The 12,642-nt window shown below is 43.3% G+C and overlaps 1 protein-coding gene across 1 annotated transcript in view; it reads left to right on the top strand.

Moving 5' to 3' along the window:
• LOC124605592 (equilibrative nucleoside transporter 4) overlaps positions 1-12,642 on the top strand; it is a 201,826-nt gene that overhangs the window by 36,065 nt on the left and 153,119 nt on the right. The gene's annotated exons all lie outside the window — the stretch shown is intronic.

Raw genomic sequence — 12,642 nt, 5'->3', positions numbered from 1 at the left:
AAATTCTGCTGCAGTCATTCCTCTCCGACTTGTGCTATTCCTGGACATCTTCTCACTTCATTTTACTTCTATTCTGACTACAATTTCTAATTATTGTTTCCTTAGCTTCCAAACCATATTTTTTCCGTTGTCTGCAGAAGTACCAGTCTATCACTGTGGTGTTATTTATTCTCTTTCTACACTGAAGTGCCAAAGAAACTGGTAAGGGCACACATCTTCAAATACAGAGATACACTATGTGATCAAAAGTATCCAGACACCTACAGAAACATACGTTTTTCATATTAGGTGCATTGTACTGCCATCTACTACGTATCAGTGACCTCAGTAGTCATTAGACATCGTGAGAAAGCAGAATGGGATGCTCCAGGGAACTCACGGACTTCAAATGTGGTCATGTGATTGGGTGTCACTTGTCTCAAATGTCTGTACACGAGATTTTCACTGCTTCCAATGTGATAGTGAAGTGTAAATGTGGAGGGACACATACAGCACAAAAGCATACAGGCTGACCTCATCTGTTGACTCACAGAGACCGCCGACAGTTGAAGAGGGTCCTAACATGTAATAGGCAGACATCTATCCAGACCATCACATAGGAATTCCAAACTGTATCAGGATCCACTGCAAGTACTATGGCAGATAGGCAGGAGGTGAGAAAACTTTGATTTCATGGCCGAGCGGCTGCTCATAAGCCACACATCACATTGGTAAATGCCAAACGACGCCTCACTTGGTGTAAGGAGCATAAACGTTGGATGATTGAACAGCTGAAAAACATTGTGTGGAGTGACAAATCATGGTACAAAATGTGGCGATCCGATGGCAGAGTGTGGGTATTGCGAATGTCCAGTGAACATCATCTGCCAGCATGTGTAGTCCCAACAGCAAAATTCGGAGGTGTTGGTGTTATGGTGTGGTCGTGTTTTTCATGGAGGGGGCTTGCACCCATTGTTGTTTTTTGTGGCACTATCACAGCACATGGCTACATTGTTCCCACTGTTACGCAATTTGGAGATGGCAATTGCTTCTTTCAACATGATCGAGCTCCTGTTCATAATGCACGGCCTGTGGCAGAGTGGTTACCCGACAATAACTCCCCTGTGATAGACTGGCCTGAAGTCCTGCCCTGAATCCTATAGAACACCTTTGGGATGTTTTGGAATGCTGACTTTGTGCCAGTCCTCACTGACTGACATCGATACCTCTCCTCAGTGCAGCAATTCATGAAGAATGTGCTGTCATTCCCAAAGAAACCTTCCAGCACCTGGTTGAATGCATGCCTGCAAGAGTGGAAGCTGTCACCAAGGCTAAGGGTGGGCCAATACCATACTGAATTCCAGCATTTGTGATGGAGGGTGCCACAAACTTATAAGTCATATTCAGCCAGGTGTCCAGATACTTTTGATCATATACTGTTTGTAACAGGCAGAATATGGTGCTGCAGTTGGCAACACCTACATATGACGACAAGGGTCTGATGCAGTTGTTACATTGGTTACTGCTGCTATAATGACGGGTTATCAAAGTTTGAATGTGGTGTTATAGTTGACGTGCATGTGATGGGACACAGCATATCTGAGATAGTGATGAAGTGGGGATTTTCCCATATGACCATTTCATGAGTGTTCCGTGAATATCAGGAATCCAGGAAAACATCAAATCTCCAATATTGCTGCAGCCCGAAAAAGATCCTGCAAGAATGGGACCAATGACGACTGAAGAGAATTGTTCAGCGTGACAGAACTCAACCCCTTCTGCAGGTTGCTACGGATTTCAATACTGGACCATCAACAAGTGTCAGCATGCGAATCATACAGTGAAACATCATTGATATGGGCTTTTGGAGCCAAAGGCCCACTCGTTTACCCTTGATGACTGCATGAGACAAAGCTTTATGCCTCGCCTGGGCCTGTCAACACCAACATTGGACTGCTGGTGACTGGAAACATGTTATCTGGTCAGATGAGTCTTGTTTCAAATTGTATTGAGCAGATGGATGTGAACGGGTATGGAGACAACCTCATGAATCCCTGGGGGCTATTCAAGCTGTTGGAGGCTATCTAATGGTGTGGGGCATCTGCAGTTAGTATGATATGGGACCCTGATAAGTCTAGACATGACTCTGCAGGTGACATGTATGCAAGCATCCTGTCTGATCACCTGTGTAGTGGAAACTTCTGCCACCAAATGTAACAGCAACACTAAATGTAGTGGGGAGAGGTAAAAGGCACAGTATTAAGAGTTGGCCAAGCTTTCCAAGTGATTTATTGTTTCCAACTACAGTGCCCCCGTTCCTCTCGATCTGCATCACTGGGTCCCGAAATGCTGAGGACGCCACTTCAGTGTCTGCGAAACGGCTTCGCGTGGAATGGCTGTCTCAGCCACCCGTACACGCACTGCTGTCAGTCGGCCTTGTAAGGCAGCAGAGTTACGTCGTCGTCAGGATGCCGGCAGTTGACTCAGCAGTCTGCGACCCTGCTGACTCAGTGCTTCTCGGTGTGAGCCACAGGCGGCCAACTGCGTGCTTCTCGCTGGCGTGGCTAAGATTGCGTGGCAACAACAAACGCCTGCAATCTGGAGTCCGAATCTGCGGCCCTCACCTCAGGATGACCCCCTGCATGTATCGGAAGCCAGGACAACTGCCCATGGTAGCGAGCCGTGGAATGGCCCACCGATGGTTGGCTACAGACCCCACGTTGGTCGAAACAGCGATCTGCCATGTACTGGAAGGCTAATTATACGTGACTGTGTGCCTCTGTTTTGCCATATGCGCCGCTACGTGTCACATACATATAACACGCTAGGTTGGCCAGTGGGCCCCTTCTGCCTGTGATTTGCAACATGCAAAACCACTACATATACTCTTTCAGCAATTTGATGGCCCTGTGGCCTCTATTCTACTTCGCAACTTTTGGTATGCGTAACTCGCTGCAATCCGGCCCGCACCTAGCTGACTTGTGCTCAGAATGTTGCACAAAACTAACTTTCCCTATCCTAAAAGGTAGTGCCGCTACATTATTCCCCTCTTCAGAAAGACCCAGTCCCCAGGACGACCCTTAACTAGCTCTTACCTTGTTTGGGTTGTCACCTATGACATATTTCCGTACTACTAGAAAACTTAAATGTGGTCTAGTGCCCCTTAAAACCATGACATGAAACAAAACGTAAAAATTCCTTATTGGCGACCACTGCTCGATCAACCCCTTAGCTACTCGTTTCACGCCCTTGGTATCCAATCCACTGGGACTTGGACTACCCTTGGTTCCCACTTGGAATTAGCTCTCCGCCTGATCAGAAAGAAAACAACACATAACAAAGTTAAGGCTGCGATGACACTTGGCACAGCGGTTCTCAAAATGAATGTTGTTTGCCGTTGCTTTTCTCTATACTGCACAAGCTGTTCGGCTGATATGCGCCCCTCTTGATCTATAATGAACTGGTTTTATGGATCTCAACAGACCTGGCTCCAGAATTTGATTTAACAAGGTCAGATTCTGCCTTGGCAAAAACTCTAAAGTGGCTTCCGGCCAGTACAGCTGTGGCTGTGTAACATTCAATTGCGTGACTCCTGAAACTGATGCTGGCAGGTGGAAGATTGGTCCTATTATGTTACACTTAGCTCCATTGATTAAAATTCCCACTCCCCTCGAGCTCTATATGTTTTGCTTCTGCAAATACTTTACTACTTTCTGGATCGCAAAGCATACAGTACTTCATTCAGTACTCTATCTTCCTGGTTTTCTCTGTGCTTAGCATCTCTTCACTCTCTCTTTCTTCCTCTTTCCTTCCTGTGACACGTCTGGAATAACATCTGGGCAACTCTTAAATGGTTGTAACCGCCGAAGGTGTGCTATCGTTGTTCTAGTTGGCAGCTGAAGCTTAATATAAATGGGAGATGTGGTTTCAACAACTCGGTATGGCTCTTGATACCTCATGAGGAACTTCTTTGTTTTCCGTTTTTGCATATGCAGGGTGTATACGACCCGGGAGATCCGGGAATTTTTTCATCCGGGAAAAACCCAGGAATTTTTTAGAATTCTGGGAATTTTCCGTTGTTTTAGTTTTCAGTTAAATTTTTGTAATTTTGACTGGTAAGAATCGATACTTTAACAAAGGATATTACTGTATCCTGCTACTGCACAATAATAGTGCAACAATAAAATGTGAACGAGAAAAAAAGGAAAATTAAACATAAATTGCAAAGGAAATGTGCTATATACAACAACAAAACACAGTGTTCATACAAACGTTTGCCAACAGCAAAATGTGTCAAAGGCTTCAGGAAGACTATGCAATACTTCGTAACAACAAATTGTCTCCGATGAGCATGACGTCACAACTGTTTACATTAGATTCGTTTTAGCAGTTCCGAGCGGGCTCATGCGCATACGCAGTTGAGTGGCTTATGAGTGGTACCTTCTCCCATTTCCGGCTACATAAATGTGGCTATTGGCTGTATAAGCAGTCACAGCAAGCAGCTAGATGCAACCGGGAAAATTGTAAGGCCGCGCCCAAGCTGCTAGATTCACATATGCGCAGTATTAACAATGAAGTTATTTTTGTCGGTTTGCTACATAAATTTGCTTTTTATCAATCTTCTATGCAGTGGCAGTCCATGTGTTTGAAATGAAGTGTTTAGTTCCACTTTATTGGCTAATTTCAAGTGCATGTTTTCATCTTCTAGCACGTATGGCATTATGCCATAAGAAAGAATCAAAAATGAGTTAATACAGTATTGGCACTCCAAGAAAATTTACATCCCAAAACCCACACCGAGAAGCTTAATATCAGGTCGGGGCCTAGTTCATTGGGAATCTGGACATGCGAATGTGCTCTTTAAGTATGCACTTTAAATGTGCCATTTTAGTATGGTTCACGAAATTCCGATGCTCTTGGAATATCCTCTGATGTCGTTTTTCTTTTGTGACATTATGTAAGATCTTTTAATGTTTTACGTGTACGAACATACGGGATTTCTGTGTCATAGCAGCAGACAAAGCATGGTGGCACCTGTTATCTGTCGCTCTCTGACGACTAATGAAACGAACCTATTTCTAACAGGTCACGGAAAAATATTGCAAATGGTGGTTTGAAAAGCATTAGTTTCAAAGTAAATTTCCTTTTACGCAAACTGAACTATCTGCGAGACTGTACAATGAATTTTGTTAATCACAGAGCGTTTGATGACAAGCCATTTAGAAGTATTTCGAGCCCAGAAGATCAGACATTCATGTCGTTATTATGAGCAAATTGATATAGTGCTACGGGAAGCTCTCTCTCCCCTCTGTGTTAGCTAATTTATATGTGGAAAACTTTGAGGACAAGTCACTGGACTTGGCTAAAAATTTTACTGGCACATTTGCATGATATATCCTAAAGTGTAACACGCGCAAAAAATATCAACATTATATGTGAAAGCTTAGCTTCTCTTGCAGCTTATTAACCTTAGAGACCAATATTATATGTGAAAGCGTTGCTTTTCTTGTAGTGACACTATGTACATTAATTTAAAACATTAACTTTTCCTGTTTGTGTGTCGGCACTACTTAACAGTGATGTTGCTATTAGCTGACTACATCACATGTCCTGTGGTCTGAATATCCGCTGTCATTGTCTGGCAGGATCACGTGACATGAACTATGACTGGCTTACAAAAGCGCATCGCAATCTCGATTACAGTGGTTCCCTAAATAACATGCGGCGTTTGGTGGAATTCGAATTTATACTTTCGTAATATGAAAATATGCAACATAAATGTTGCTGCACGTCAAAAATCTTTCCAAAAGGAGTTTTCTTCCCTGACTTTAGTTTTCTAAAGTGCCGGGAAATTCTACGCCTGTGTATGAAAACAGAACCATTCAAAGGATTGATAAGTTTTACAGCTCCGATGGAAAATATACTGTCACTTAATAACACGGAAAAAGTGTGTTTTCATCCGGGAGAAAGTGTATTTTTAACCAGGAAATTCGGGAAAGATCCAGGAATTTTATTTCCTTGTCCGCATATACACCCTGATATAGGGGCTGGACAGCATTACCCATTGCCCCATTCTATACTGCGGTAAACTTCCTTTTTGCTTTACTGCATCTTCCTGCTTTTCCAAAGCCTTTGTATTTGCGTTTTGACCCGTTTCCAAACATCCCGAATTGTTCTTGTGAATTGACGTACATGTTCACTGGTCCTTCCTTTCTGTAGCCTCACCAAATCAAATGGTGATGGCATGCCCCCCCCCCCCCCCCCTCCCTACACTACATCATATGGAGACAAACCAGTATTTGTATGGACTTCTGCATTGTACGTGCATACAATATGCTTCAAATACTCGTCCCACTGACAGTGATGAGAATCCAAAAAACTCAGCATCTTCCCGATTGCTCTGTGTACCCGTTCTGTCGTTCCATTGGCCTGCGGATGCAATGCACTCATCCTCAACTTCTTTACGTTCAACAATTCACACAGTTCCTTCATTAAATCCGACATGAAGCTGGTCCCTTGTCTCCAGTTCACCAAACTTCAAAATCCAATTGTTTACTAATGCTTGCGCGACCATTGCTGCCTGTTGATTTGGCATAGCCACCATCTCCACATACCTCAAAAAATAGTCTATTATTGTCAGAACAAATCTGTTCCCCAATGAAAGTTCGTCAGACATCGATCTCCAGCATAGGGAATGGACACATCACTTCCAGCAGTTGTTGTAGCAGTATCTGTTTCCGGTTCAAATCTACTCTCTGAGCATATGGTATACAATTCTTGACATGCTGATCCACATCTACTTTCCTGCCTCTCCACCAATACCTCTCTGCCACTCTCCTATACGTCGCTCTACACCCTCCATGACAAGGTAACACATGATCATGTGCTTCCTTTAAAACCCCATCCCTCAACTTCGCGCTGGCACCACTACCCTTGGCCCTGACTTCGTTTCCCTGCATATAAGACCATCATACATGTTAAATTGTGGCTGTGTCCGATACAATTTACAATCGTTGTCCACATCCTGTAGTTCTTGCCATACTGCTAGGTCATAACCTATGACTTCTACTTTTGCCACCTTTCTACTTAGTGCACCCGCATTACTGTGCTCCTTCCTGGGCTTATGCGCCGACGGATCCTTCAACCTCAACAACCACTTCAATGCAGCATGATCTGTCACTACCCAAAATCTTCTCCCATATAAATAACATTTAAAATATGTGATTCCATAGATTACACTAAGCATCTCCCTCTCAGTTGTTGAGTAATTCCTCTCTGCTGCATTCAACTGCCTACGCACATAGGCTACAGGATGTTCCTTCCCATCAATTTCCTGACTAAGAACACACCCTAATGCTTCATTCGATGCATTGCATGCTAGTATAAACTCCTTTTCAAAATCTGGAAGCACAAGAACTGGACTTGATGTTAACACTTCTTTCAGTTTGTCAAACGCTTTCTGACACTCTTCTGTCCACTCAAATTTCACACCCTTCCATAACAATCGCATCAGCGGCTGTGCTAAATCTGCACAACCCTTCCTGAACTTTCAATAGAAACTGTTAAGTCCGACAAATGATTGCACTTACTTAACTGTTTTCAGTTCCCGAAAATCCCTTAGAGCCTGTACCAACCTCGGATCTGTTCGCACTCCGTCCTTACTGATAATATGACCCAAATATTTTACTTCTTCTAATGCAAAATAACACATCTTCAGACACAATGTCAAACCAGCTGCTCTTAACCTCATAAAGACTTCCCTTAACTGCTGTCTATGTTGCTCCATACTACTTGAAAACACTATAATGTCATCCAAATAGACCAGACACTACTGTGGTTTCAAACCCTTCAAGATACTGTCTAGCAACCTCTGAAACATTGCCGTAGTGTTTTTCAAACTGAATGGCATTCTAATGCACTGGTAATGGCCTCCAGGAGTAGTGAAAGCAGTTATTGGACGATCCTCTGGAGCCGCCTATAACTGATGATAATCATTTGTCAAATCCATCGTAGAAAAGTACTGGCACTGTCTTAAGTGATCCAAAGTCTCCAATATGTTTGGAATGGGGTATGCGAGCCATTACTGTCTTATTATTGAGGTATCGGTAGTCACAACAGAACCTGTATTTCTTAGTTGCATCCATAGATTTTTTAGGCACAACGACAATGCCCGCTCCCCAGCAACTATTACAATGCTCTATAATACTGTCCGCAAGGTACTGATCAATTAAATCCTCCACAATTGGCTGCAAATTCCTTGGTATTCTGTATTGTTTATGGTAAACAGGTGCTTCATTCCCTGTTGGTATCCTGTGTTGAACTAATGGAGTTGCTGGTAATGGCCCTTGTGGAAAAACAAATCCTTAAATTCCCACAATAATTCTTCCATATGTTCTCTTTCTCCTCCTTTCAAATGCTTAATTTTGTCACACAATGCAGTTCTATCAGCAGTTAGTGGTTGATCGCTTCACCTACCTCTCGAACACAAGTCCTTGTCATCTGGCACATCCATATTTGCTACTAAAACTCCTTTCCTCAAATTCGCGTCTACATCACTAAAATTATCCACGTTCATGGGAACTACTCGCCCGTCATTCCCTCCCTGTACGCGTACAACACTATGTTTCACAAAACAACCCAATGGACCCAAAACTTCATCATCCTACCCAAAACTTCATCATCCTCTAATGGTTCAATAACACATACTGTACCCACAGGTAGGTTTGGCTCCACACTTACCCAAAGCAACTTCCCGGTGCCACTAGACACATACTCATACGAATTTAGCCTTAATGCTAATGTATGCACTTCAATTGGTTTATTCATTACATAGGATGCCCCTCACGACAGCTCTGCATTGACAACAGTTTCCCCTAGCTGAAATAACATTCCCCCAAGTTTCACAGTTTGTTGCCCATGGTTAATTTTGGCATGATGTTGATGCAAGAAATATACTCGTAGGATCATGTCGTAGCCCTCGCTTACCCACGGTACTACCTCCATGCGTGCATTAAATCGGACTTTCTCTATTCGAAAGTCAACTGTCACTGACCCCAAAGGCGTGACCTCCTTATCCCCCACTCCGGGCACCCTATAACGTGGTGGGTCTAGCTTCCTTCATCCCATTATATTCCTAGTAGCCACTGACACTTACACCCCTGTGTCCAACAAAATCTTAAAGTTTTTAGTTTCTATGGATCCTACCACTGAACATTCCACCTCTGCATACGTATTCGTAGCTTTGAAATTAAACGGGAGCTCCCTTAGGTCGGTCTTGGGCCTCCTCTGCTGTTTAATGCCTGTCCACCTCTCCTGTCTCCACTTCTCCATCCTCCCCACTGCCAATTTCCACCCCTTCCTTTATTCTTCGGTGACTGGGTACATTGCCTCTGCGCATGTCCCGTACAACCACACTTAAAACAGTTCACACCCGCTGTAAACACTGTTTGCCTCTCGCGTACCCCTGTTTCCATGTCTATTTCCTCACATAGAATTGCCAGCTGAATGGCCGAATACAAATCTTTCGGAGTCCCTTCATGCACTTTCCACGATATATGCGCAGGTAACCCTCTCAAAAATACATCAAGTACCCTTTGCTCGGTATCCTGCAACAGAACACTATTCGCTTCATCACTCTGACCCAACTCGTAAGTATACTTATTAATTTCCCTTATCCTGTCCGCAAATTTCTCCATCATCTCCCCCTGTCTCTTTGACATTGTACTTAACCTCTCCCTAAAATATTCTGCTTTTTGTACCTTTGTAAAAGCCCTTCCTTTAACTGCTTAAACTGTGCTGTCTTCCTTAAGGTCTCAGAACACCTTACATATGTTTTTGCTTCACCCGTTAATCTAATCTTGGCTATATGTAACAGCTGCTTATCAGACGAACCATTCCTCACCGCTGAAGTCTCCAAGTCCTCCACAAATGAATACACATCCTGAAATGCCTTGCCAGAAAATGGAATAATCAAACTCTTGGCAGTTGTATCAATCTCCTGTACCCCAGGCGAAAACAACTGATCAGTTGCAGTTTCCCGCTCACTTCTAGATGTTACTTCATTTCTCAACTGCGTATTGTCTGCTGTCAATTGTCCTACTTTTCCCAACAAAATCCGTACCGCTTCTGGTTCCGACAGACCTCGCGTCCCTGACTCTGCCATTGTGTTGCTTTCGCTCCCAGTTAGTCTCGAAACAAAACATTTAAGTACAAGAATAACCCGACTCCATACACCTCAGTATCATCATACTTGTTAACATCATACTCAAACCAATACAAAAGTAATTAAGTGCCACAAAAAATAAATCTTACTGCCCCAAATACACTAACACTTATTCTGACAAAAAAAAACCAACATAATATGCCTATGCAAAACATCTTGTGAATGTAATGCGGGTGGTGGGCTCGAACGTCATACTGGACAGACGAAGTCCACTATTCTGACACCAAATGTAGTGGCAACTTCTGCCACCGAATGTAACAGTAACACCAAATGTAGCGGGAAGAGGTAGAAGGCACCGTATTAAGACTCATCCGAGCTTTCCAAGTGATTTATTGTTTCCAACTACGGTGTCCCCGTTCCTCTCGATCTGCGTCACTGGGTCCCGCAATCCTGAGGACACCACTTCGCTGTCTGCGAAACGGCTTGGCGCACAATGGCTGCCTCAGTGACCCATGCACACACTACTGTGAGTTGGCCTTGTATGGCAGTGGAGTTGCGTCGTCGTCAGGATGCCGGCAGTTGACTCAGTGGTCTGTGACCCTGCTGACTCAGCGCCACTCGGTGTGAGGCGCAGGCGGCCAGTTGCGTGCTTCTCACCGGTGTGGCTAAGATCGTGGCGACAACAACCACTGCGATCCAGAGTCCAAATCTGTGGCGTGTAGTGGAAGCCAGGACAATTGCCTGCGGTAACAAGCTGTGAAGTGGCCCACTGCTGGCTGGCTATGGCCCCCACGTCTGCCTCAGAGGGTCAAACCAGTGACCCGCCGTGGACTGGAACGCTGGTGCCCCATCTGCTGCCACATGTATCTGGTGGTGTGAAATGCCTCGCCGTCCAGGAGAGCTGCCACATTTGAATGCATCTCATTAGAAACCCACACCTATTTATATGTGGCTATGCACCTCTGTTTTGCCATATACGCCGCTTCGCGTAACATACTCATAACACGCTAGGTTGGCCAGTGGGCCCCTTCTACCTGTGATTTGCGACATGCAAAACCACTACGTATACTCTTTCAGCAATATGACAGCCCTGTGGCCTCTATTCTACTTCAAAACTGTTGGTATGCATAACTCACTGCAATCTGGCCGACACCTGGCTGTACTTGTGCTCAGAATATTCCACATAACTAACTTTTCCTATCCTAAACAGTGGTGCTGCTACACCTGTATCCATTCATGTCCATTGTGCATTTCAATAGACTTGAGCAATTCCAGCAGGACAATGTGACACCCCACACATCCGAAATTGCTATGGAGTGGCTCCAAGAACACTCTTCTGAGTTGAAAACATTTCTGCTGGCCATCAAACTCTCCAGAGATTAACATTTTTGAGCATATGTGGGATGCCTTGCAACGTACTGTAGAGAAGAGATCTCCACCCGCTCGTACTCTTACGGGTTTATGGACAGCTCTGCAGAATTCACAGAATCAGTTCCCTTCAACACTACTTCACACATTAGTTGAGTCCATGCCACATCATGTTGCAGCACTTCTGCATGCTCACGGGCGCCCTACACGATATTAGGCAAGCATACCAGTTTCTTTGGCTCTTCAGTTTGTATGTTTGCCACTTAAATACAGAGTTACATAAAAGAATGGCCACATATCTTTCTGTGTTGATTTTATAATCCTCTTCTTTTGGAATTCAGTTGGTCTACATGGAATTCCAAGTTGTTCTTTCCTAGGCAATTTCATATTCCATCCACTAATAGCTATTTACACCCTGTATAATTATGGTAACTTAGGTTTATGAAATATTTTTCTTTCTCAGATGAACTTCCTCTTTCAGGTGAATTAATGTAGTAGAGTGTGTGTTCTGTCTGAATCTTCTAGTTCAAAATGCTGACTGATAATGTCAAAGAAGGTAACCAAAATTTTATTGGTTTCAAATCTTATTTTTAGACATATGCAGCATTTTTAAAAGCATTGCTATTTCCACAATTTTTATTGTAGTTTGAAAGTGAAAACTGACCTAATTACTTTTTACCTGTAACACAACAAAATCTGCAAATTTGCTAGTATTGTAGTCTAAGATTTCATTTAGACAGATTTTGTTACTTGATTGATTTCAGTGATGGACAGAAGTGGAAGGAAATTGGTGCCCTGCTAGATGACATTTTCTGATATGTTGTTCCATATCTTGATACATCACTATTTAGGGTTCAGTATATTATCTCTGTTAATTAAAATTTCTGCTGCATCCACAGTCTCTTTTGGGGAAATGAAGACTTACTGTGAAAGAAGTCTTTACACAAAGAAGACTGCTGTATTATTTTCATATTTCTTACGCAGACTTATTTTCATAGCAGTCCAAAATTTGCAATTTTCCCTAAATACAATGGAGGATTCAAGCGATAAATATAACTTTTTCTTCCTCACTAGAGAAGTACCAAGAAGTTACAGTCTTCCTCTACAGTAGTGTGTGTCTGTGTCTCCTTTGT

Source organism: Schistocerca americana, chromosome 3 (genome assembly GCF_021461395.2).
Source record: "Schistocerca americana isolate TAMUIC-IGC-003095 chromosome 3, iqSchAmer2.1, whole genome shotgun sequence".
In the NCBI taxonomy this organism is placed as follows: Eukaryota; Metazoa; Arthropoda; class Insecta; order Orthoptera; family Acrididae; genus Schistocerca; species Schistocerca americana.
This window is presented reverse-complemented; position numbering and strand designations above follow the sequence as displayed.